This window comes from Lathyrus oleraceus, chromosome 2 (genome assembly GCF_024323335.1).
Source record: "Lathyrus oleraceus cultivar Zhongwan6 chromosome 2, CAAS_Psat_ZW6_1.0, whole genome shotgun sequence".
NCBI classification, from domain to species: domain Eukaryota; kingdom Viridiplantae; phylum Streptophyta; class Magnoliopsida; order Fabales; family Fabaceae; genus Lathyrus; species Lathyrus oleraceus.
This window is the reverse complement of record NC_066580.1, coordinates 242277343-242302738: the sequence shown is the minus strand read 5'-3', so window position 1 is coordinate 242302738 and position 25396 is coordinate 242277343.

The following is a 25396-nucleotide window of genomic DNA, read 5'->3' as shown; positions in this document are numbered from 1 at the left end:
CATGAGATAACTAGACATCCTCATCTTTGCCATGGTTTTGATCCCATTCATTTATCATACACCATTCTTGATTTATGATTTTTCTAAGTTGATACATGTTTGGTTGACTTCTTTGAGCATGTTCAAATGTACTTTGACTTTCTGATTTTCATTGACTGCCTTCCACTTGACCAAATGGGATGAAATTTGACATGCTTACTATGCTATGTGTTAGATTTGATCATGATTTATTTGGTGATTTTTGGAAAATGTTTGGATTGCTTTTGAGTTAAGTCTTGCTGTTGACTTCTATGAGCTTCTGTTTGCCATGTTTTGACCTAAATGGTTCATGAAATGATGATGATGATTGATATGAGTGTGAATCCAATTGGTTGTGTTTCTTGAATGTTTAAACTTGATTTTGATTGGATATCCTTTGCTGTTTTGGCTTTCTCATTCACTTTTGACCCTAGGCTTGCCCTAGTGGTCCTGCTACTCACCTTTGAGTTTGTGTTTTCAGGTTGACCATCAAATGGCCATTGAGACCAATTCTTTTGATTGAGCTTGCTTAGATACCATTGTCTAACTTGTTTGTTTTGTAGGTGGCTTGGCTCACATGCCATAAGCCTTGTGCCTTGCACATCCATGTGCCTCCAATTAACTGTTGGTGTCTGTTTCTGTTTGTTTTGTTTGAAGTTGCATACTAACATCTGCTTGACTGTTTCAGGTGCTTTAGTTGCTTAGTTCCTTGTGAACTTTTTGCTTTGCTTTGCTTGTATAAGCAATTTGCATTGAGGTATGTCTCTTCTACTTCATGTAGTCTGGAAGACCTGGCCTGTTACTTGGCCAGGCAACTGTCTGAAGTCCTCCTTAAGAGGCAATGTTTGTGAATGTTTAACTTTGTCCTTGCATAGAGTCAAAGACCTCAATGAGGCAATTGGTGGAAGGTAGGGATATGCAATCTATCCCCCACTATTCAGTGTGTCATTTGCTTTGCTCACACCACTGTGTTGATGCATTGCAGATACAAACCCAAGATCTTGTGCAATTGTACAGTTGAGTCAGTTTTAAATGTGTAGAAGGGTTCCCACTTTCTGAACCCACACATTCTTGTCTTGAGCTCTCCCAGGCCAGGGATAAGAGCTGTGAGGTCTCATCCTCACTTCATCCTTTCATCTGCTTCACCTTAGCCCCTCAATGGCAAGGTTAAGAGCAACATTCACCCAGTTCCAGAGGTTTGTTTGTTGAGGTTGATATGACCCCTTGACTAAAACCTAACCCTTGTTTGAGCCACTTGTTTGTGTATAGCGTGTGCTATCTGTGCTTGTAGGATTGTTTGACTTGCTTCCTGTGCAAGTTAGGATAGTTTGACTTGCTTCCTGTGCAAGTTAGGATTGTTTGACTTGCTTCCTGTGCAAGTTAGGATAGTTTGACTTGCTTCCTGTGCAAGTTAGGTTTTGCTTGGCTTGCTTCCTGTGCAAGTTAAGTGTGTGTGGCTTGCTTCCTGTGTGAGCCATACTTAGGATAGTTTGGCCCTTGCGCCACTTAGCTAGAAACCATAACTTAGGGTTGATTTTGCATGACAACATCTAGGCTCGAGTCGTAGTCTCCCTAGAGTTGTGTCTCCCTCTGTTATCTGGTTAGGCTAGAACCTTTATCCCTGCGTAGGGGAACTACATCGCCCTGATCTTCATACCAGATGAAGTATGTAGGCAGGAGATTGAGCTGATCTCTCCGGGCGCCTTTTCTTTTCTTTTTGTGTGTGTTTGACAGTTATAGGCTCGAGTCCCTGACTCCCTATTGACCTGTTGTGTTGTTGTGTGCTTGGAAGCTGATGTAAGTCCATCGAGTGGCATTTGGGTTCCAGTGTGTGTGCGTTTAGGTTCGGATGCTGACATAAGTCCAGTGATTGGCAGTCGGGCTCCACGTTTGCCTGTGTGTGTCTTGTGTGTTTGTGTGCGTGTCAGCCGAGCTACGAATGCTCTGATTCTTCTCTCGTCCGAGAAGATACGTATGCATAGGATGCGATATCCTAGCGAGCATGTGTCGTTTCCCCAGTCCGAACTACTTGGACTCTGATGTCTATGCCCGATAGACTAAGTAGGCCCAGGATGCGACATCCTGCCGAGTTCAGTTTCAGTCAGTCTCTTTCCTTTCTTTCAGCCAGTGTGTGTGTGAATATTTGAGCAGTGTTTAGCAACCAATTTTCCTTTCTAGTGTGCGTGGATCCCGTAGAGTACTACGGATGCGTAGGGGGTGCTAATACCTTCCCTTCGCATAACCGACTCCCGAACCCATTCTCTTTGGTCGCGAGACCATGTTCTTTCCCAGGTTTACTCTGAGCGTTTCCTTTCCCTCTTTTGGGATAAATAACGCACGGTGGCGGCTCTGTTTGTTTGCTTTTTCCCGCCGGTTTTTCGCGCGATGCGACAAGAACCAACCGTCTCCACCACCTGCAACTCCTCCCCAGAGGACTGTTATATCTGAGGTTGCGTCTGCGACAGTGCCAGCTGCCAGTGCCCACTTTGTGCCAACAGCCATGCCGCCCGGGTTTCCGTGGGGGATGCCTCCTGGTTATATGCCTGATATTCCAGCTCCGACATTTGCTTCCATGCCGGCATCTAGCCCGGTCCTTGCGATGCCTCCTCCTGTCGTGCATACCACTCCTAGGGTAGACGACACCATCTATCATTCTGAGCCGTCTGAGGGCCCGGATGTTAATGAGAATATGGATGCAATGAATGACCAATTTCTTGAACTCCACAAGGAATTGAAGACCCTTCAAGGAAAGGATTTGTTCGGAAAATCTGTAGCCGAACTCTGTTTGGTTCCCGGTGTAAAGATACCCGTCAAATTCAAAGTCCCAGACTTTGAGAAGTACAAGGGGAACACCTGCCCTCTCAGCCACCTGGTTATGTATGCCAGGAAAATGTCTACTCAAACAGATAATGATCAACTGCTGATTCATTATTTCCAGGATAGTTTGTCCGGTGCGACACTTCGGTGGTATATGAGCCTGGATAGTGCAAACATCCGTTCCTTCAATGATCTTGGCGAAGCTTTCGTCAAGCAGTACAAATACAACGTGGATATGGCTCCCGATCGGGATCAGCTCAGAGCCATGTCCCAGAAGGACAAAGAGACATTTAAAGAGTACGCCTAGAGGTGGCGAGAGCTGGCAGCTCAGATTACTCCTCCGCTGGAAGAGAAGGAAATGACCAAAATCTTTTTGAAGACTTTGAGTTCATTTTATTATGAGCGGATGATCGCTAGTGCTCCCTCTGATTTCACCGAGATGGTGAACATGGGGATGTGATTGGAGGAAGGAGTCCGTGAAGGACGGTTATCCAAAGATGAAGGCTCTTCCAGCAAACGATATGGGGCGTTTGCTAAGAAGAAAGATGGGGAGGCTCATGCTGTGCAATCCCATATCAAATCCAGAAGACCCTCTGTCAAGAGGAAGCCTGTGTGTCATGCCAGCAATCCGCACCAGGTGGCTCATATAGCACATGTCTTCCGTGATAATCAGCAATATCAGCATCAGCAGCATCCCAATCAGCAACAATCTCAACAGTATCAGCAACAGCATCGCCCTCAGCAGCAGGCTTATCAGCCTCGCAACAGTAATCCAGCTGGTCTGAGTTATGAAAGGAAAAAGATCACTTTCGATCTGATTCCTATATCATATGCAGAGCTGTATCCCTCTTTGATAGAGCGGAAATTGATTACTCCAAGGGATCCTCCGGCTATACCTGCTAACTTGCAGTGGTGGTATAAGCCTGATCAACATTGTGTTTACCACTCCGATGCTCCCGGTCACAATGTGGAAAACTGCTTTCCGTTGAAGACTAAGGTTCAAGACCTTATGAGACGCGGCATTCTGAGTTTTGAGGACTCAGACCCTAATGTTACGAAGAACCCATTGCCCGAGCCTGGGAAGCCGGTTAACATGGTCCAGGGTTGCCCTGGTAAATACAAAGTCAAATATGTAAGTCATATTTGACAGTCATTGGTTGAGTTGCATCGTCTACTGTGTGATTACAGTCATATGGAGCACGACCATGATAAATGCCGTATCTGCTCTGTCAATAGATTGGGATGTCGCCAAGTACGTAGAGAGCTGCAAGAGTTGCTAGATGATGGTACCATTGAGATTCTTCAGAACAGAAATGTTGATGAAGACGAACCAGAGGTGAATGTGATTTATCCTGTGTTCAAGATACCTGAGCCTGTTGTCATCCGATAAGATGGTAGCAACCAGAAGGTTTCTCCTTCGCTGATTATCAAGCCTGCGGGTCCTGTGCCTTATTCGTCTGATAAAGCAGTTCCCTTCCGCTATAATCATGCTGCTGTGGAAGATGAGAAAGAAGTGCCGTTGCCTTCATCCTCTATTGTGAATATAGCTGATGTGAGCGGATTGACCCGTAGTGGTCGTGTGTTTTCACCTCTGAAGCCTCAGGCTAGAGCTGACTCTGTTGAGCATCCGGTTGGGAATGCTTTGAATCCTCCAAACCCGACACTTGCTGTTAAATCCTCCTCTGTACAAAGGACTCCTACTTCTTCTATTGGCCCTAGTGGCACTGTGAATGAAGACTGTGATGAGATGCTGAGGCTCATCAAGAAGAGTGAGTACAACGTTGTAGACCAGCTTCTACAAACGCCGTCCAAGATCTCCGTGCTATCTTTGCTTCTGAATTCAGAACCCCATAGGGAGGCTCTACAGAAAGTTTTGGATTTGGCTTATGTTGATCATTATGTCACTACAGAACAGTTTGACAGTATTGTTGCAAATATTACTGCTTGCAACACTTTGAGTTTCTGTGACGCTGATCTCCCTGAGGAGGGAAGAGACCACAACATGGCTTTACATATATCCATGAATTGCAAGAGCGACGCCATGTCCAACGTGCTGGTGGACACTGGGTCATCTTTGAATGTATTGCCGAAGACCACTCTTTCTAGATTGTCATATCAAGGTCCTCCCATGAGGCAGAGTGGTGTTGTTGTGAAAGCTTTCGATGGGTCACGTAAGACTGTGATTGGGGAAGTTGATCTCCCAATCAAGATTGGACCAAGTGTTTTCCAAGTTACCTTTCAGGTTATGGATATCCACCCATCTTATAGCTGTCTCCTTGGTAGACCATGGATTCACAAGGCTGGCGCCGTGACATCCACCCTACACCAGAAGCTGAAATTCGTTAAGAATAAGAAACTGGTTGTGGTAGGGGGAGAAAAGGCTCTCCTGGTTAGCCACTTGTCTTCTTTCTCATACATTGATGCTGAGGATGAAGTTGGAACGCCTTTCCAAGCTTTATCTATAGCCGAGCCGATTGAGAAGAAGTCTCCTTCATTTGCTTCCTATCGAGATGCGAAACTGGCCATTGAATGTGGTGCAGTTGCTGGTTTAGGAAAGATGATTGAGCTTGAAGATAACAAATCCCGGGCTGGCATTGGCTATTCTTTTGGGGTCTTCAACAACAAAGGGTTGTTCAAGAGTGGAGGTTTCATCCACGCCGATCAAGCTGACGAAGCTGCTACTATTCTGGAAGAGGATGCAGAGGATACTGGCAATTTTGTCATCCCTGGCGGGATCTGCCACAATTGGGTCGCTGTAGACGTTCCTACAATCATTCATAGATCAACGTAATATGTTCACTTTGTTTAAAAACCCTTCTCCCATGCCAAAAGGAGAAGTGATGACATTGTTGGCCTCATATATACAATGATATTTCATTCAATGAATTCATGTTAAACATTTGTTTTTCCATTTGTTTTCACTTTTTGCTTTTTGCATGAAATTGGTGATCACAAAAAACCCTGAAAACAAGAATAAAAGCAATTTTTTTCATCTGCATAATGATTTGCTTGTTTAAATTCTAAAGTTTTTCATTATCCAAAATCATTATACAGGTTGATTCTAAAACCCATTGAACATAATGATCCAACGCCATCTCCCAATTTTGAATTCCCTGTATTCGAAACAGAGGAAGATGATGTTGAAGGGATTCCTGATGAGATTACCCGTCTTCTTGAGCACGAAGAGAAGATCATTCAGCCGCACCTTGAGAATCTGGAAACAATCAACTTGGGGTCTGAAGATTGTGTTCAGATGGTGAAGATTGGGGCACTCCTTGAAGAGTCCGTCAAGAAGGGGTTGATCAGTTTGCTACGAGAATATTCCGATATCTTTGCTTGGTCATATGAAGACATGCCAGGTCTAGATACAGATATTGTGCAACATTTTCTGCCGCTGAAGCCTGAGTGCGTGCCTGTGAAGCAGAAGCTCAAAAGAACTCATCCAGATATGGCAGTGAAGATCAAAGAGGAAGTTCAGAAGCAAATTGATGCGGGGTTTCTAGTGACTTCCACATATCCTTAATGGGTGGCCAATATTGTGTCTGTGCCTAAGAAAGACGGAAAAGTACGTATGTGTGTTGACTACCGAGATTTGAATAAAGCTAGTCTGAAAGATGATTTCCCTCTACCACACATTGATATGTTGGTAGACAATACAGCTAAATTCAAAGTCTTCTCATTTATGGATGGATTTTCCGAATATAATCAAATCAAGATGGCACCCGAGGATATGGAGAAGGCAACATTCATCACACCTTGGGGAACATTCTGTTATCGAGTGATGCCCTTCGGTTTGAAGAACGCCGGAGCCACGTATCAACGAGCTATGACTACCTTGTTTCATGATATGATGCACAAGGAGATAGAGGTCTATGTCGATGATATGATTGCTAAGTCCCGAACGGAAGTGGAACATGTTGAGAATTTGTTGAAGCTTTTTCAGCGTCTGAGGAAGTTCAGGCTTCGTCTGAATCCGAACAAATGTACATTTGGAGTCCGTTCTGGCAAGTTATTGGGTTTTGTTGTCAGCGAGAGAGGTATTGAGGTTGATCCTGCAAAGGTCAAAGCAATACAAGAGATGCCTTCACCCAAAACTGAAAAGCAAGTCCGAGGTTTTCTTGGTCGCTTGAACTATATTTCCAGATTTATATCCCACATGACTGCCACATGTGCGCCGATATTCAAGCTCCTCCGGAAAGATCAATCTCATGATTGGACCGAGGATTGCCAGAAAGCTTTCGACAGTATCAAAGAGTATTTGTCTGAACCTCCGATCTTGTCTCCGCCTGTAGAAGGAAGACCTCTGATCATGTATTTGACTGTTCTTGAAGACTCGATGGGTTGTGTACTCGATCAACAAGACGAATCAGGGAAGAAGGAATCTGCTATCTACTACCTGAGTAAGAAGTTCACTGATTGTGAGTCTCGATACTCTATGCTTGAGAAGACGTGTTGTGCTTTGGCTTGGGCCGCTAAGCGTTTACGCCAGTACATGATAAATCATACAACTTGGTTGATATCCAGAATGGATCCAATCAAGTATATCTTCGAGAAGCCTGCTTTAACTGGGAGGATTGCCCGTTGGCAGATGTTGTTGTCTGAGTATGATATCGAGTATCGAGCTCAGAAAGCTATCAAAGGTAGTATCTTGGCTGACCATTTGGCACATCAGCCGATTGAAGATCATTAGTCTGTTCAGTACGACTTCCCAGACGAGGAGATTCTATATTTGAAAATGAAAGATTGTGATGAGCCAACACTTGATGAAGGTCCAGAACCTGGTTCCAGATGGACGATGGTGTTTGATGGCGCTGTAAATCAGTACGGAAATGGTATTGGGGCAGTAATCATTACTCCTCAGGGCACACATATTCCGTTTACAGCAAGGCTAACTTTCAAATTCACGAATAATATGGCTGAGTACGAAGCCTGTATTATGGGATTAGAAGAGTGCATTGATCTAAGGATCAAGCATCTTGATGTTTATGGTGATTCGGCCCTAGTTGTCAATCAGATCAAGGGTGAGTGGGAAACGAATCAACCTGGTCTCATTCCATACAGAGATTATGCGAGGAGGATTTCAACGTTCTTTACAAAAGTTGACTTTCATCATATTCCTCGAGAGGATAATCGAATGGCAGATGCTCTTGCTACGCTTGCTTCAATGATTGTGGTCAAGTATTGGAATGAAGTTCCCAATATCACCGTGATGCGCTTGGATAGACCAGCTCACGTGTTTGCAGTTGAAGAAGTGAATGATGACAAGCCTTGGTATTATGATATCAAGAATTTCCTCCAGAACCAGGTCTACCCGCCTGGGGCATCTGTGAAAGATAGGAAAACTCTGAGAAGGTTGTCAGGCAGTTTCTACCTCAGTGGTGAAGTGCTGTATAAGAGAAATTTTGACATGGTTTTGCTCAGATGCGTGGATAGACACGAAGCAAACCTGTTGATGACTGAGGTCCATGAGGGTTCATTTGGTACTCATTCCAATGGACATGCCATGGCTAGAAAGATGTTGAGAGCAGGCTACTATTGGCTGACAATGGAGTCTGACTGCTGCAAATATGTGAAGAAATGCCACAAGTGTCAAATTTTTGCGGACAAGATTCATATTCCTCCGACACTTCTTAATGTGATTTCATCACCTTGGCCTTTCTCTATGTGGGGAATCGACATGATCGGCATGATTGAACCGAAGGCGTCCAACGGACACAGGTTTATTCTCGTAGCAATTGACTACTTCACCAAATGGGTTGAAGCGGCGTCGTATGCGAATGTGACCAGGCAGGTGGTCGTGAAGTTTGTCAAGAATCAGCTGATTTGCCGTTATGGTGTGCCGGATAAGATCATTACTGATAATGGATCTAATCTGAATAATAAAATGATGGATGAGTTGTGCGTTGAGTTCAAGATTGCACACCATAATTCCTCTCCCTACAGACCCAAGATGAATGGGGCTGTTGAAGATGCTAATAAGAATATCAAGAAAATTATCCAGAAGATGACAGTCACGTACAAAGATTGGCATGAGATGCTGCCATTTGCTTTGCATGGATATCGTACATCTTTCCGCACTTCAACAGGGGCAACCCCTTTTTCTCTTGTTTACGGCATGGAGGCTGTTCTCCCAGTAGAGGTGGAGATCCCATCAATGAGAGTCTTGATGGAGGCCAAGTTGAATGATGCTGAATGGATTCAGAGTCGTTACGACCAATTGAATTTGATTGAAGAGAAGCGATTGACTGCCATGTGTCATGGTTAGTTATATCAGCAGAGAATGAAGAAAGCATTCGATAAGAAGGTCAAGCCTCGTGTGTTCCGAGAAGGTGACCTCATGCTCAAGAAAGTCTTGTCTTTCGCGCCCGATTCCAGGGGCAAGTGGACTCCAAACTATGAAGGTCCATATGTTGTCAAGAGAGCCTTTTCAGGCGGTGCTTTGATGCTTACAACAATGGATGGGGAGGATTTCACTCGTCCTGTGAATTCAGATGCAATCAAGAAATACTTTGCCTAAAAAGAAAAACAGAATAGCTCGCTAAGTTGAAAACCCGAAAGGGCGGCTTAGGCAAAAATGAGCGTCTCGGTGGATAACCCGAAAGGGCGATCCAGGCAAAAATTAGAAAAAAAAAGTGAATTTGCATCCCGCTAGATTGAGTACCTCACCCTGGGGCAATCTAGGCAAAAATTAGGGATTTGGCAAGTAACTGCATCCTGACAAGACTTTCTGTTTCACAACCGTCTTTTCGTCAGAGATTCTCGCTCAGTCATCGTCAGCTGAAGCTTCGAATACATCGAATTCAATTTGGTAGAGAAAGGATCATTATGTTCAATGTAGCCCTCTTCCAATATATATCACCGATTTCAAATTTGTACAGATCTATGGAGTCTTGCCATTTGAAGGCTACCATTCCATCAAATAAATTTGAGCTTTTATCCAATTATTTGCACTCCTATTTGTTTCAATTCAACAAATGTTTTGCATGTTTTAATTGATAAAATGTCATTGTTTTAAACAAACAAATTTTTGTTCATAAAAATTGTTTTTTAACAAAGTGAACATTCACAATGATAAAAGGATACTTAAGAAGTTCTCAGTGCTCTCCCAAGGGTGGCATGATTTCCAACAGGGTAAGACATTTGTTCATATTCCTAGCATGGCTGTATCCTCTTTCTCCAGATTGTTGTTGGGGTTCCTCCCCCGAGCAGAGTTTCTGTTGAGATTTTGTCCCCTAAGCAGGGTATTTGTTGGGATTTTCTCCCGAACGAATGGATTTTGTTGAGCAGAGCCTTTATTATGACCCCTCCTCGCTCAGAGTGTTTGTTGAAGACCTCAATTTTCCTCTCCAACAATATTCTCTCCTCAGTGAAGTCGCCAACTGAGTTGTTGGCATGATGTACTTCATCTATATTATCTCTTCCCATCAGAGTGCTTGTGGAGGTTTATACCTCTCCTCCCTTCAGCAGAGCAGTGATTATTTCCTCCTCAGCAGGCGTGGTTCTTTTTAGAAGGTTTGGTATTTGGTGGTTGATCCCCAGTTCTCCTTCTCTGCCTCAGATAAATCCCCAGTAGTGTTGTGGCATGGTGGATTGTATCTATGATGGTTTTCTCCCCTGCGGAGATTTGGGTTGATTTCCTGATAGTTTTGATCCCCAGTAGAGTTGCTTGTGTGGCAGAATCTACTTGTGTGATATGTTCTCCCTCAGTGGACTTATCCCCAATGGAGTGCTGACAGTATCCCCGATAGAGTTGCTTGTGCGGCCAGATTCTACTTGTGTGTTCTGTTTTCGTGGCAGCTTTCGCCTGTGCAGTGAGCTCCTATTTCCCGGCTGAGACTAATGATCCCCCTGCAGAAATCTCGTGATTTCTCCACTTCCCCAACAGAGTTGCTTGCGTGGCAGTTTCTGCCTGTTGTGAACTTCCGATCCCCAGTTGTGTTGATTGATGATCCATCGCTCAGAGATTTTGTGATTTCTTGATATCTCTGGATTTTTCCCAGCAGATCTTTGCTTTTTAGCATTCAGATCTCCAGCAGATTGGCTTTCGAGTTGGATTTCTTGGTTTTTTCCTCTGGAAGTGTAGTACCGGGCATTTGATTCCTGGACCTGGTTGTGTTAGAAATATCTGTTTTGTCAGCATTCATCAAACATAAATCACGCATATTCATGCATACTTTCAACATTCAGATGTTCATGTTCCATTTTTTGCCATATATCTTTTGTTTGTTGTCTCCTGCTGATTGGTGATATAGATCTCCCCAGTAGATCTCCCCAAGCAGATGTCGGGTGTTTAATCTCTCAATATAGAGTCAGCCCCATAAGCAGAAAGTGTCTGTCTTTTCTTCTGCAGTTCCCCACTGAGATATATCCTCGTGGATGACGGTTGGTTCCGTTTCCTCCCAAACATATATATATTGGGATGGGTTTTCCCTATTGAGTTATATCCTCATTAGGACGAGTCTTGATTCAGTGTGCCTTTTTGGTTTGATCCCGAATTGGCCTTTTTTCAACTGTCTCTTGTGCTTCCCTGTGGAATAAATGAATAGTTGCTCAGTAACCGGCAATCATTCATCTTATCCCCAACGGAGTCTTTGTGGGCCTTCTACCCAGTAACCGGTGGTTATAAGTCCTATCCTTTGTGGTTTTCTACCTGGTAGCCGGTAGTTGTAAATCCTATGTATACCTTTTTCCCTCTTTGTGGAATTTGTGGTTGTTTACCCAATGATTGGTATTTGTGAACTTTTTGTTCCTCAGCAAGAGTCGTTGGTTTCTACCCAGTTTTCGGTAGTTGTAAATCCTATTTTCTTGCTCTCCAGCAGAGTTTGTGGTTTTCTACCCAGTAAATGGTAGTTATAAACCCTATTTGTGTTTTCCCGTGCGGAGTTGTAATACTTTCGCACCCCACGCAGAGGTTTTGGTTTTCTACCCCGTATTCGGTAGTCGTAAACCCTACTCTTTTTATCCTCATCGGAGTTGCGGCCCTCTACCCAGTAACCGGTAGTTGTAAGTCCTATCTCTATTCCCATAGCAGAGGTAACCTTTGTGGTTCATTCTGGTTGATGGTGGATTTTGCGGTCTTCTACCCAGTATTCGGTAGTTGTAAATCCTATGTTGTTGTTGTCTCCCTAGTGGAGTTTGTGCTTCCTTGTGGAATAGTTGGGATAATTGCTCAATATATTCAACAATCATTCACCCTATCCTCAGCTGAGTCTTTGGTTTTCTACCTAGTAGTCGGTAGTGGTAAACCTCTTGTTTCCTCAGCCAGAGTCTTTGGTCTTCTACCCAGTATTCGGTAGTTGTAAATCCTTTGTTCTCCCCTTTGCAGAGTTAACCTTGTTGTTCATCCTAACCAATGACGGTTATTCTTTGTGGTTATCTTCATCCAATATTCGATGTTGATATTCCCTATTTTTGGGTAATTGCTCTGAGTAAGTAATTGTATTCCCAGCAGGTCTTCTTGTGGATAATTGCCGTATGCTAGCAATTTTATCCTCGGCGGTCCTTTCACCGTTTGCCAGTGATTTGTTCCCCGGATCATTGATGTTTATCAATGCATCCCCAGTGAGTCATCTTTCATTTACCCTTTTGTTGGTAATGATTGTTGCTCCCTTTGATCGGTCATCATTATATACCTAGTTTTGGTATCCCGATGCCTTTCTTTTCGGTTGACTTATCCTTTATTAACCCAGTAACCGGTTGTGGATAATCTTCCATGCGAGTATACTATCCACGTTCTGACGGTAATGGATAATATATCTCATGCACTCTTCAGTCGAAGCCTGTTGTGTTTCCCCAGTCGAGTAAGATTCGTGTTCCTTTTGCGGAATCGAATATTTGTTTCTCCCCCTTTTTTGACAGTATCTACCAGTAACCGGTGATATGTCTCCTGGATAATTGCCGTATGCTTGCAATTTATCCCCAGCGAGTTATCTTTCGTCTACCCTGTTGTTGTTGGTAACGATTGTTTCTCTTTTCGGTCGGTCACCTATTATATACCCAGTAACCGGTATCCCTGGTGTTCCTTCCATGCGAGTATACTATCCACGTTCTGACGGTAATGGATAATATATCTCATGCGCTCTTTGGTTGAAGCCTTTTGTCCTTCCCCAATTGAGTAAGATTCGTTTTCCCCTTGGCGGAGTCGAATGTCCATCCTGTAAGTCGATTTGCTTTTTCAAGCCCTCCTTTTGGATGATGAGTGTTTTGGGAGTAAAAACCAATTCACGTTTTTGGTCGGTCACCTATTATATACCCAGTAACCGGTATCCCTGGTGTTCCTTCCTTTCTGCTCCCTATTATGACCTTGGTCCCCTGCGAAGTCAGATTTTCCTGAGTTGATGTACCTTTTTCAGGTCTTTCTCAGATATTTTGGTTGATTGATATCTCTCACCCTTATAGAGGTCTTAGATATTCATTCTTTCTAAGCTTGTTGTTCTTTCACCCAGTAACCGGTGTTTAGATCGCATGTCTCTTTGAGCTTGTTACCCAGTAACCGGTAACACCTCACCCTTTTGCTTCCCCTGGAGAGTCTTTGTTAGACGTTCCCCAGCGGAGTTTCTGTTGTGATTTACCCTTTTGCTATATTGGCGTTTTCCCCAATATATGCAATTTTCCCCGGCAGGTAGATTCTGTGTGAATCTTTTCCCCAGTCCGAGTCCGGATTTTTATCCGAAGTATCCTTTGCGGATAGTTTTGTTGTGTTGGCGTTTTCCCCAATACACGCATCTTTGAGTCGGTTTGAGTCTTTCCATCGGATTTTTTTTCCCTTTGGAAACTCTTTTCCCCAGTTTGAGTCCTTTACTCCCCAGTAAAGTCTCCAGTCGTGTGTCCTGCTCACGCAGTGTCAAATTCTTGTTTCCCCTAATTCAGAGTCGTGTCCTGCTCACGCATTCTTTTCTTTTTTCTTATCCCCATAAGAGTCATGTTAGAGTCTCTGTTCCTGGTGAGTGTATTACTCCGATGGATCGTCTTTTCTTCTTTGTGGACCTATATCCCCACAGAGTTTGTTTCTTTTGCATTCATACATTTGCATCATGAGGTCTCTTAGGGACCAAAATTTGTCTCATTACTGATATTTAAGCCCATTCTACCGCGTCGAGATGAAGATTTTAACCTTCACTTCTCCGTCTAGAATGACCTTAAATAGGGGCATCTGTAAGACCCCAATTTTGTCCCTAAGATCCCTCATGGCATCATATCATAACATTGCATTGCCTCAAGGATCATTAGACACCTTGCTTCCTTCCCTGTGGGTGGGATTCATTTGAGAGTGGTTCTTGATCATCAAGCATTGCTTGCATTTGTATACCATTGCTTTTCTTTCAATCACTAACCAAAATGTACAAAAATATGTCATTAACCTTTGTCTTGCAGCTTAAGCAGTCAACAGGTCAAGGCATCAGGTGAATTCATGGTACAAAGAGCAGATGGTATTTTCTTGAGATATGGATCATGTGATCATTACATGGAGCTTATGTGAGCTATAGGTTCATTTTGGAGCAAATTCCCAAGTGGTTGAGGCCCCAAATTCATCAGAACCTTTCCAGGTCATCTAAGGGCCAATGCAGTCAACTAAAAAGTCAACTGTGGGTTTTAAGTATGGGAATCGAGTTTCTTCATCCCATTCATGTCCAAATCATGCTTATTCATCATACCAAACATCAATGTTGAAGAATTTTGAGGTAAAGTCAAAAGTTTCCCAAAATGGAAAGTGACCTATAATTTCAACTTTCCAAAAATGGAAAGTTTTTGGTTCAACTTTAACTCAACTTTCCAACATCAAAGAAGCTTCAAATGAATTTTTGTCCAACATGAAAGTTGAAGATCTCTCTCTCCCATTTCCAAAAAGTCCAAGATCATGAGCATCTGATAAATCGTTGAGGAGATATGGTCCAATCATTGCCAAGTGTACATGGAACTTCAAATGGCCATAACTTTTGATTCATAATTCCAATTTGAGTGGCACTTCTTGCATTTTTCTTCTCATAACATGAAATTTCCAAAACATTCATCACATTGCATGAATTTCCATCATATGATCATTTGCTATTTCAAGTCAATTTTGGAGGGAAAATGGCCAATTTGAAATTGCTGCATTGTATGGACCAAATGCCATTGCTAACATGTGCATGGGAAGATTTTGAGTGAAATTGAACTCCCATATGGCACTGTTCACGCATGCATTAGCCATGCACCTCCAATTTGCAAATTTGGGTCATAACACCTTATCTTGATTAATCACAACTAAACCATGCCTAATTTTGATTAGTATGTGATTAAGACTTCATATATATTCATAACCATAACAGAATTGAAAAAAATTCAAGATCTAGATCTCAAAATTCTCTCTCCCTCCAAAATTTTCTTCTAATCAAAAATTTAAAAATCTTCAAAGAACCTTGCAATTTTATTTCATATCCTAGTTCTCTGGTGTGAATTAAGTGCAGATCAAGCCTTGGATTGTGGAATTCATGTGGAAATTGTGCAGTTGAAGTTCAAGAACATAACCATGGCAAGTGAGAATTGAGCTAGATCTACACATTTCCAAGCTTCAAATTCTTCATCAAACATCATTACAAGTATTCTGGATTGGATTTGGATCATTCAAGGCCTTGGATCATGCGTTTTCAAGGAGCTGTTCTTCAAGAGGTCACATTTTCGATCCTTTTAATTCTCTGTTTTATGTGTATGTTCATGTAGATCTTGTGTTGCTGATAATTCTGAGCTAAATTTCATGTGAAATGGTGCATTATTGAGTGAGATATGAGTGATTGAAGTTTGGTGCTTCAAACTTATTTGGATCGATTTGCACAATTGGTGATGATTTGGAGTGAATTAATGCTTGATTTGTAACTTGCGTTGCATAAGGATTCGATTGATGCATTCATTTCATGATTCTGGAAAAAAAATTGTGTGTTGCTACTGTTCATCATCGTCTTCGTGAGGAAGACGATGTAGCGACGGCTTTGCGTCCACCTTGCGTCCGCCTGGTTTCAATCTGCATGGCGCTAGGGTTCTTGATGAAGAATAGGCGCCATAACGCGTTTGATCCGTTTTCCTCACTTCGATTCCACACTGTGGCGTTTTTGGATTATTTTCTTCAGCGCGCTTATTTTTGAAAATGAACATGGTTCGATTCCTTGCTGAAGCATATTTTCAAATCCATTCATCATTTATGCATTTCGCTCCATAATTTCATGCTATGCTTCATTATCATTTCACATTTTTTATCCAACTTCAAAAATCCATAGCAAATTGAAAAATGATCCAAAAAATCCCTGGCTTTTTGCTACTTTTTCATTGAGATGTCCTCTATTTGATGATGTTAAATTCTGAAGTTGTGCATGGCTGGATTTTGAATTATGCTAGACTTTGTGATCATGTGTACATTTGTGACCTTGCTCCACTCTTCCTATTATGAAATGCTTGATTTTAATCCAATTGCCATGAAATTTTGCATGATGATTCTTGACATGTTGATTGACATTTTAGGCTTGGTTTGGTATTTTTCTCATTTGCCATTTCTGTTTTATACACATGTTTGCATGGTGTGAGAATTTGTGTCACACAATTGGTTGATCAACTTGTGCAATTTTATTTCCATATCAAATGACCTTTGTTGATTCTGATTTTTTGTATGATGATTGTATTGGATGTGTTGGATGTTCATGAATATTTCCAGAATTGTTTGAATAATTTCTGTTTTGATTTGGAATTTTCATTCTCAATGTCCATTTAGATGCTTTGAAATTGTCTTTGACTTCCCTTGCACATGAAATGCCTTTGCTTGATGATTTTGTTTTGGTCCTTTTTAGGACATGTTAATATGTGTTTGAAGTTGCATTGTGTTGAATATTAGCTCCTGTTTTGAATTTTTTCTTCACCTTTGGCCCTAGGCTTTGACCTAGTGGTTTGTACTTACATGTGAGCTTTGAATTTCAGGACCAAGCACTTAATCCCCATGGTTGATGTTGCTTCATCATTTGAATGTTGATATTGCTATTGATTGCTAACATTTGGTTGTTTTGTAGGTTGATGATAATTCACTTGAGTTTGCCTTATGGCTTATTTGTTATACCTTGGGATTGTCTGTTTGTTGTTGACTGTTGTCTGTTTGTCTGAATATTGTACTGATTTGTTTAGTTGTTTACACAGGTACCTAAGTTGCTTTAAGTTCATTTGAACTTTGATTTTCTTTGCTTGTGGTTGGTATACCACTTAGGTATAATCCCTATTCTTCATGTAGTCTGGAAGACCTGCTGTTATTGGCAGGCACCTGTCTGAAGCCCTCCTTAAGAGGCCATGTTCTTGTTTGTTTATCTTTGTGCCAAGCAGGTTAAGTCCTCTTAAGAGGAAATTGGCAGATAAAAGGGGTGTGTAATCCATCCCCTGCTAGTCAGTTGTGTCTTTCATCTTGCTCACACCATGTGTTGATGCACTTTGAATAAAAAAACCCAAAATCATGTCCATAGAGTCAGTCATTTGTGGAGAAGAGTTCCTTCATTCTGAACTCCCACACATTCTATTGATTCAAGCTCTCCCAGGCCAGGGATAAGAGCTATGAGGCATAACCCTCATCTCCATTTCATCTGCTTCACCCTAACTCTCAATGTTAGGGTTAAGAGCTCAAAACACCCATTTCCAGTTGGCTTGTTTGTCGAGGTTGATGTGACCCCTTGACTAAAGCCTAACCTTGCTTGAGCCTATTGATTGTGTATAATGTGTGATAAGTGACTGTTTGTTTGCTTATTTGCCTATATGTGCATAATTGTTTGTGTCTGCCTCTGTGCATTGTTTTCATCTTTAAGCATTAATTGTACATCATTTCATGATCATTGTTCATACTTTGTGACATTTTGTTTTGTCCATTGAGGAGTCAATTGTAAGTCCATTTATTGGCATTTGTTTCCTGTGATCTGGTAGGAGTTGGAACTAAGACCATTGATTGGCATTCCATTTCCTAGGAGTCTAGTGTAAGTCCGTTGATTGGCATCTGGTTTCCATCTTTGTTTTGTGGAGGTGGACATAAGACCATTGATTGGCACTTCATTTCCTATTTTATTTTGTCTTGTGAGGAGTCAGATGTAAGACCATTGATTGGCTATCTGTTTCCTGTGGTAATTTTGTGGAGTCAGGTATAAGACCATTGATTGACAACTTGTTTCCTATTTTGTTTTGCTTTGTGAGACTAGTATAAGTCCATTGATTGGCATCTGGTATCCATGTTTTTTTTTGTGAGACTGGTATAAGTCCATTGATTGGCATCCGGTATCCATCTTTGCTTTGTGAGGCTAGTATAAATCCATTGATTGGTATCTGGTTTCCATGTTTTCTTTGTTTTGTGAGACTGGTGTAAGTCCATTGATTGGCATCTGGTATCCATCTTTGCTTTGTGAGACTAGTATAAGTCCATTGATTGGCATCTGATATCCATTTTTGTTTTGTGAGTCTGGTATAAGTCCATTGATTGGCATCTGGTTTCCATTTATGTTGTTTAACTGTTATCTACTTGTTGCCTTTTCCAAAGGAATCACTTGGATCATCTACATATGATCTCAAGAGGTGAACACCTAAGAAGTTTTGCATCCCTTGATCTCCCACTTTTTTTTGTTCCTTACAACCTCCATTTGCATGTTAACCCAAACCAGAAACTTTGTGCAAACATTTTCACTTCTTTTCAAATTAGAAACCTAGGCCTTAGGCCTTTGATTTTCAAACTTCATTTTCACAATAATTCTTTTGAATTGAATTCTAATCATACTTTGACTTCATTTTGTGAATAATTCTAATTGGTTAATTCCACTCATTCAAATTGTTTTGTGGCTTTGTCTATTCTTTAATCAAGTTTTCATACATTAGCCATAGATCTCAATTATCTTAGTGGTTGATGTGAATCTCACCTTTTGTCCTTAGTGATTGAATTGTAAGACTTCCTTGCTTATTATAGGGCATGGTCCCTCACTAGCAAGTTAAAGCTTTTCTCACATGGTGGACTTGTGGTTGTATAGGTTGAGTTTTCTCCCGTGGATAATGAAAGACCTTGGGGCTTTTGTTTAAAATCAATCCACTTACTTTTTTGGAAATCTTTTAGCCGAACTATGAGGTTTTGATCCTGTAAAGGTACGTAGGCAATGGTTATCCATCCAAACACAAAAATAATAAAAATTGTACATTCTTCTCTCATCCTCCCAATCAACGTTTGCACAATAAATATTTTCATAAACAATATCTTTTGCAACAATTTGTGAAAAGGGTCCCCTAGGAGTACCTAAGATGCATTGGGTGCCTAACACCTTCCCTTTGCATAATTACCCCCTTACCCAGATCTCTGACCTTTCATTAGTTTTCTATGTGTAAAACTTCTTAGGCTTTTGTTCGCTTTTTTAGCCATTCCTTTGGATAAATAAAATTGCGGTGGTGACTCTATCTTTGTATGCTTTGCTTTTGATTTAGTCAATAAATCATAAAGTGACGAATACACCGCTACACCATGCATTTGGAATTGAGAAGTGGTTATGAGATTCATCCAAATGGAACCTTGAAGAAAAGCCATCCGCAAAGTCATTCAAACCTTGGCCAAATGAAGTGATCTTGGACTTTTTCGAAAGGTGATATCAAGGGGAACAACTTTCATATTGAACACTTTTCCATTTGAAGCTTGGATCATGATGAGTTTTGAGGTGGAAGTTTGGGAAATTAAACATAATTGAAATTAAATGTTCACTTCTTCCACCTTGAATAACTTTTGCTATGGGCTTCATATGCAAATAGTTTCTTCATCAAAGTTGTAGATATTTCAAACCTGTTAAATTTGGTCACAAATTTGACCTCATTTGGATTTGGCATGAAGGAGTGTAGCACCTCAAATTTGCACCTATCATTGTACATACCATCTCATATTAGGTCATAGCATATCATGATACATTGCATAGCATTGCATTGTCCCCAGTTGCCTCAAGAGCAAGCAAGCAAAGAATTAGGTCAAACTGATCAGGAGATCAGTCAACCAATCAAGCAAGGGGGTTTCTCAAGGAATCAAAGCCCTAGGGTTTGTCCAACAAGTTCACATGACTAGAGGGTTCATTTGAAGTGTTCAAGTCAAGGGTTGAAGGCTCAAAGGTCATCAGTTCATGCACAATCAGTCAATTAGGTCAAAGACAGTCAACAGTCAGTCAAAGCAGTGGATGGTGGCCATTCTTGTGGAATTTGGGCACCATGATCATAATCAAGAGTCTATACAACTTGGGACATCATTTGAAGTCAAGGTCTCAAGGAATTAGGGTTTGGAATTCATCAGAAGTGCACAGTCAGTCCAAAACCCTAGAAAAGTCAAAGTTGGTCAACTGTGTTTGATTCTTTGGTTTTGATGGATGGAAATGGTTTGAGAGAGCTTATTCATGTCCTAATAGGCCTCATATGTCATGGCAATCAACATCATTGAAGAATTTGAAGCCAATCAGAAAATTTCCCAAAATAGAAACTGAACCTGTAATTTCAACTGCCAAAAATGGAAACTTCTTGATCCTCAACTTGCATCATGATACAAGCTTCAAATGAATTTTTGCCCAACATGAAAGTTGAAGGTCTTGTTCTCCCATTTTCAAAAAGTCCAAGAACTCCCAAATCTCATGTATGGTTGTCAAGATATGATCAAATCGTTTTCACATTTTTATGAACTTCAAAAGGGCATATCTCATGATTCCTTTGGCCAAATTTGGTGGGGTTTTTTCCATATAAACCACATTTTTCCTCCTCTTTCCAAAAATGCAAATTTCATGAACCAAAACCTTGCCAATCAAAATGGCATTTTTTGACCTATTTCATTTAAAATTCAAGTTTGACTCAAGTTTGACTTTTTGATTTAAACACTTTTTACACAATTGGCCAATTGGGATTCATTCTAAATGATGTTTGCAACATGTTTCAAGCCCAAAGTTGTGCTCATACTACCATTATACCACTTCCATGTGCACATTTTGAAAGTTAGCAAATGATGCATTTTTGGTCTTTTTAAGTGAACAAACTTACCATTCTTTGAACCAACTTAAAACAGCCAATGAAAGGATCCTTTGCAGCCTATTTCAAGGCCCATTTTTGTGTACAACCACACCTCCACTATCCACTTGACCAAACTTAGCATTTTTGCATTTTTGTTCATTAAGTTAAAATTGGATTAGCATGTTATTAGGCAAGCTTAAACAGTCACATATAAGTGAATTTTCTGCACTTTCTAACCCTAGTCAGCAGCCTTTGCAGATCAAAAACATTCATTCTCTCCTCTCTTGCATTTTTGGCATATTGGCAATTTCTGCACAAAACACTAAAAGACCATGAGCTAGCTTGTTGCATCACCATCCAAACACCATTGTGAGTTGGTTTCAACCTTCAAACCCCATCTGTAACCATCATTTTCGTGGCTGTTTGGTCAAGGTATCATCAATGGCAGAAGTTATGCAGAGTTAATTTATTAGGCTTCAAGCCAAGATTGCTTCACCAATCATCATTTGGAAGCACAAAGGACCCCTGTTTCAACCATTGGAGTTCAAGCAATCACAAATCAGCTCAGTTCTGCAGATTTGGTAAGTATTTCGAATCTTGCATTTTTTGAAATGATGCTATGCCATGTATAGTGCTTGCCTTGCTGAGTATGGTGGACCTTGAATCGTGTCAAATGATTAAGAGATGTGTGAGAAATCTGAAAATACATTTTCATGTTCAAACTTGTTTCCTTCGATTTCTCTTGTGTGAGTTTGTTTTAATGTTTTGGAGTGCCGGATATGTGATGCTCATTGTTGGTAGATGCTATTGCCATGCTCGATTTTACTTTCTGGAAATTTCGTTCATGATGGATTGTTGATGATGAATACCCTGTTTGAATCCTACATGTCTGCCCAGATTTTCTTCATGAATCATGTTTGGATTTACTGTTTGTTTGCTATTGCTTTTGTTATATGAACATTAATGCCATGCTGTTACCATACTATTGGGATGTTGATTGATGATGTTGCATGAAAACGAGATGCATGCTGTTTCCAAACCCTAGGCTGTATGAAGTTCAAACTTTGCCCAGAAGCATGAAACCCGATGGGCTGTTGTTGTTGTTTTCCCAGCACGCTACTGTTCCATTGGAGGATAGCCAATAGGAATATTTGGTTGCCGCGCCTGAAACGCATGCGTTTTGATAAGTGGGGCGTGTATTTACATAATTGCCACTGTTGACCATCGTTTGACCACTATTCCATGTTACTTGTTCATGATTGCTTCAAAATTTCACTCATCTTCTAAAATCCATTTTTCACTCAAATTAAATCCAAAAATTGTGGGATTTTTTGCATCATACTCATGAAAATGTCTAGTTTTTTATCATCATTTTTAATATTTTTTTTTGGATCATTGGATTTTAATTGGCCTTAGGGTTTTTGAAATGTGACAAAATTTGATACCTCTTGCCAAAACAATTGTGAAATATTCATGTTACATCCATTGGTTCTGAAATTTTTTGTGGAGAAACTAGACTCACTCATCTTTGTTTTGATGTAGAGTTTATGCATTTCTCATTTGTGGTTTGTGTGATTTGATTTTTTGAAATTAGAGGTTGCATTTGGTGTCATAACATGAATGTGCATTTTCATGAATTTTGTTAGCTTGCTTCCTCTCATCCAATTAACCCCAAATTTTGCATGATCCCTATCTTACATGTCTAGTTCATGTGTGATTTTTCCTGGAATTGATTGTGCTGTTTTTCCATTTATTTGAGAATTTTCTTCCCTGCCTAGTCAATGTTTGACTTTATGTGATACATGATGCCAAATCCTTTGTGAAATTCTTATACCATATTGTATGATCATGAAATTTCATATGTGATAACTAGACATCTTGAGCTTTGCATTGGTGTTAATCTCATTTATTTCTCATCTGTTTTCAATTTGATATGATGTTTTGAAGTTGACCCATGTTTGTTGACCTTCATTGTGCATGCTTAAATTTGGTTTGATTTCTTGATTTTCATTGACTGCCTTCCCCTCATCCAAATGCCATGAAATTTGACATGCTTGCCATGCTAGATGTTAGGATTGAATATGATTTATTTGATAATTTTTGAGATTGTTTGGGTTGACTTTTGCTGCAAGTCATTCTGTTGATTTCTTTGAGCTTGCATTTGCCTTACTTTGACTTCAAATGTTCATGAAATGATAATAATGCATGATTTGAATGTGAGACCAATTGAGATTGATTCTTAAATGTTTGACCTTGACTTTGGTTGACTTTTCTTTGCTGTTTTGACTTTTTCTTTCATCCTTGACCCTAGGCTAGTCCTAATGGTCTTTTGAGCTTACAATTGAGTTCCTGTTTCAGGTTAAGCACCAATGCCTCAAAGATCATTCAAACTTGTTTGAACTTGATTGTTTTATCATATGCTAACCTTTGTTTTGTAGGTCTGACTCATGTGTTTGAGTCTTATGCCTTGCACAGTTGACCATCTGTGTTGACTGTTTTACCAATTCCTTTTGATTTAAACTTTTGAACTGTTTGCTGATTATTTTGACTTTTTCAGGTACTTTAGTTGCTTAAGTTCTCTGAACTTGCTTTGCTTTGCTTTTAGCAATTTGCTTGAGGTATAATCTCTTTTACTTCATGTAGTCTGGAGACCCGGTCTGTTATTTGACCGGGCAAACTGTCTGAAGTCCTCCTTAAGAGGCAATGTTTGTGTATGTTTAAATCTTGTCCCTGTACATATTGAAAGTCCTTCAAAAAGGCAATTGGTGGAAGGTAGGGATATGCAATCTATCCCCCACTACTCTTGTTGTGTCATCCCTCTGCTCACACTGCTGTGTGTTGATGCATTGGGATACAAACCCAAGATCTTGTACAAAGTGTACAGTGTCAGAGTCTTCGAGTATAGAAGGGTTCCCACTTTCTGGACCCATGCTCATTTGTCTATTAGCTCTCCCTGGCCAGGGATAAGAGCTGTGAGGTCTCATCCTCACTTCATCCTTTCATCTGCTTCACCTTAGCCTCTCAATGGCAAGGTTAAGAGCACACTTACCCTATTCCAGTTGGCCCTAGTGCCTAACCCTTGTGTGAGCCTCTTGTATGCATATAGAGTGTGCTTCCTGTGATTGCCTGTTTGCTTTGCCTCTTTAGGTGTAGCTTGGACTTGCCCTTGTGCAAGGTAGGTTGTGCTTGACTTGCTTCCTGTGCAAGTCAGGTCTGTGTGGCTTACTACTTGTGTGAGCCATGCTTAGAGTTGTTTGGCCGAACTACGGCAACTCTGATTCTCATGTTCAGATGAGATACGTAGGCACGAGACGCGATGTCGTGCCGAGTTTGACTAACCACTAACACTAATTCTTTTCTCTCACCCCTGTGTGATTGAGATCTCTTCTTTTCTCTCGCCCTCGTTGCGATTGAGACCTCCCTTTTCTCTTGCCCTAGTTGCAATCGAGACCCTTGCTTCCTGTGCAAGCCTTGTCTAGGATAGGTTGGCCCTTGTGCCATTTAGCTAGAAACCTTAACTTAGGGTTGATTTTGCATGACAACATCTAGGCTCGAGTCGTAGTCTCCCTAGAGTTGTGTCTCCCTCTGTTATCTGGTTAGGCTAGAACCTTTGTTCCTGCGTAGGGGAACTACATCGCCCTGATCTTCACACCAGATGAAGTATGTAGGCAGGAGATTGAGCTGATCTCTCCGGGCGCCCCTTTTTCTTTTTGTGTGTGTTGTTTGACAGTTGCTAGGCTCGAGTGCCTGACTCCTTAGCAATCTGTTGTCTGTTTGTTTGAGTGTGTTGTTTGACAGTTATAGGCTCGAGTCCCCGACTCCCTATTAACTTGTTGTGTCGTTGTGTGCTTGGAAGCCGATGTAAGTCCATCGAGTGGCATTTGGGTTCCAGTGTGTGTGTGTTTAGGTTCGGATGCTGATGTAAGTCCAGTGATTGGCATTCGGGCTCCACGTTTTCCTGTGTGTGTCCTGTTTGTTTGTGTGCGTGTCAGCCGAGCTACGAATGCTCTGATTCTTCTCTCGTCCGAGAAGATACGTATGCATAGGATGCGATATCCTAGCGAGCATGTTTCGTCTCCCCGGTCCGAACTACTTCGACTCTGATGTCTATTCCTGATAGACTAAGTAGGCCCAGGATGCGACATCCTGCTGAGTCAGTTTCAGTCAGTTTCTTTTGTCTCTTTTCAGCCAGTGTGTGTGTGTTTGAGCAGTGTTTAGCAATCATTTTCCTTCCTTTTGTGCGTGGATCCCGTAGAGTACTACGGATGCGTAGGGTGCCTAACACCTTCCCTTCGCATAACCGACTCCCGAACCCATCCTCTTTGGTCGCGAGACCATGATCTTTCCTAGGTTTACTCTGAGCGTTTCCTTTCCCTCTTTTGGGATAAATAACGCACGATGGCGGCTCTGTTGTTTCTTTCTTTTCCCGCCGGTTTTTCGCGTAATGCGACAGCTGGCGACTCTGCTGGGGATGACAGAGAAGTTGACCTGTGCTGGTCCATCTTCCCTGAGCGAGTCTCTCCTAGCGCTCTCTAGGATTAGGGTTTTGGTTGCTTTCTGCTTA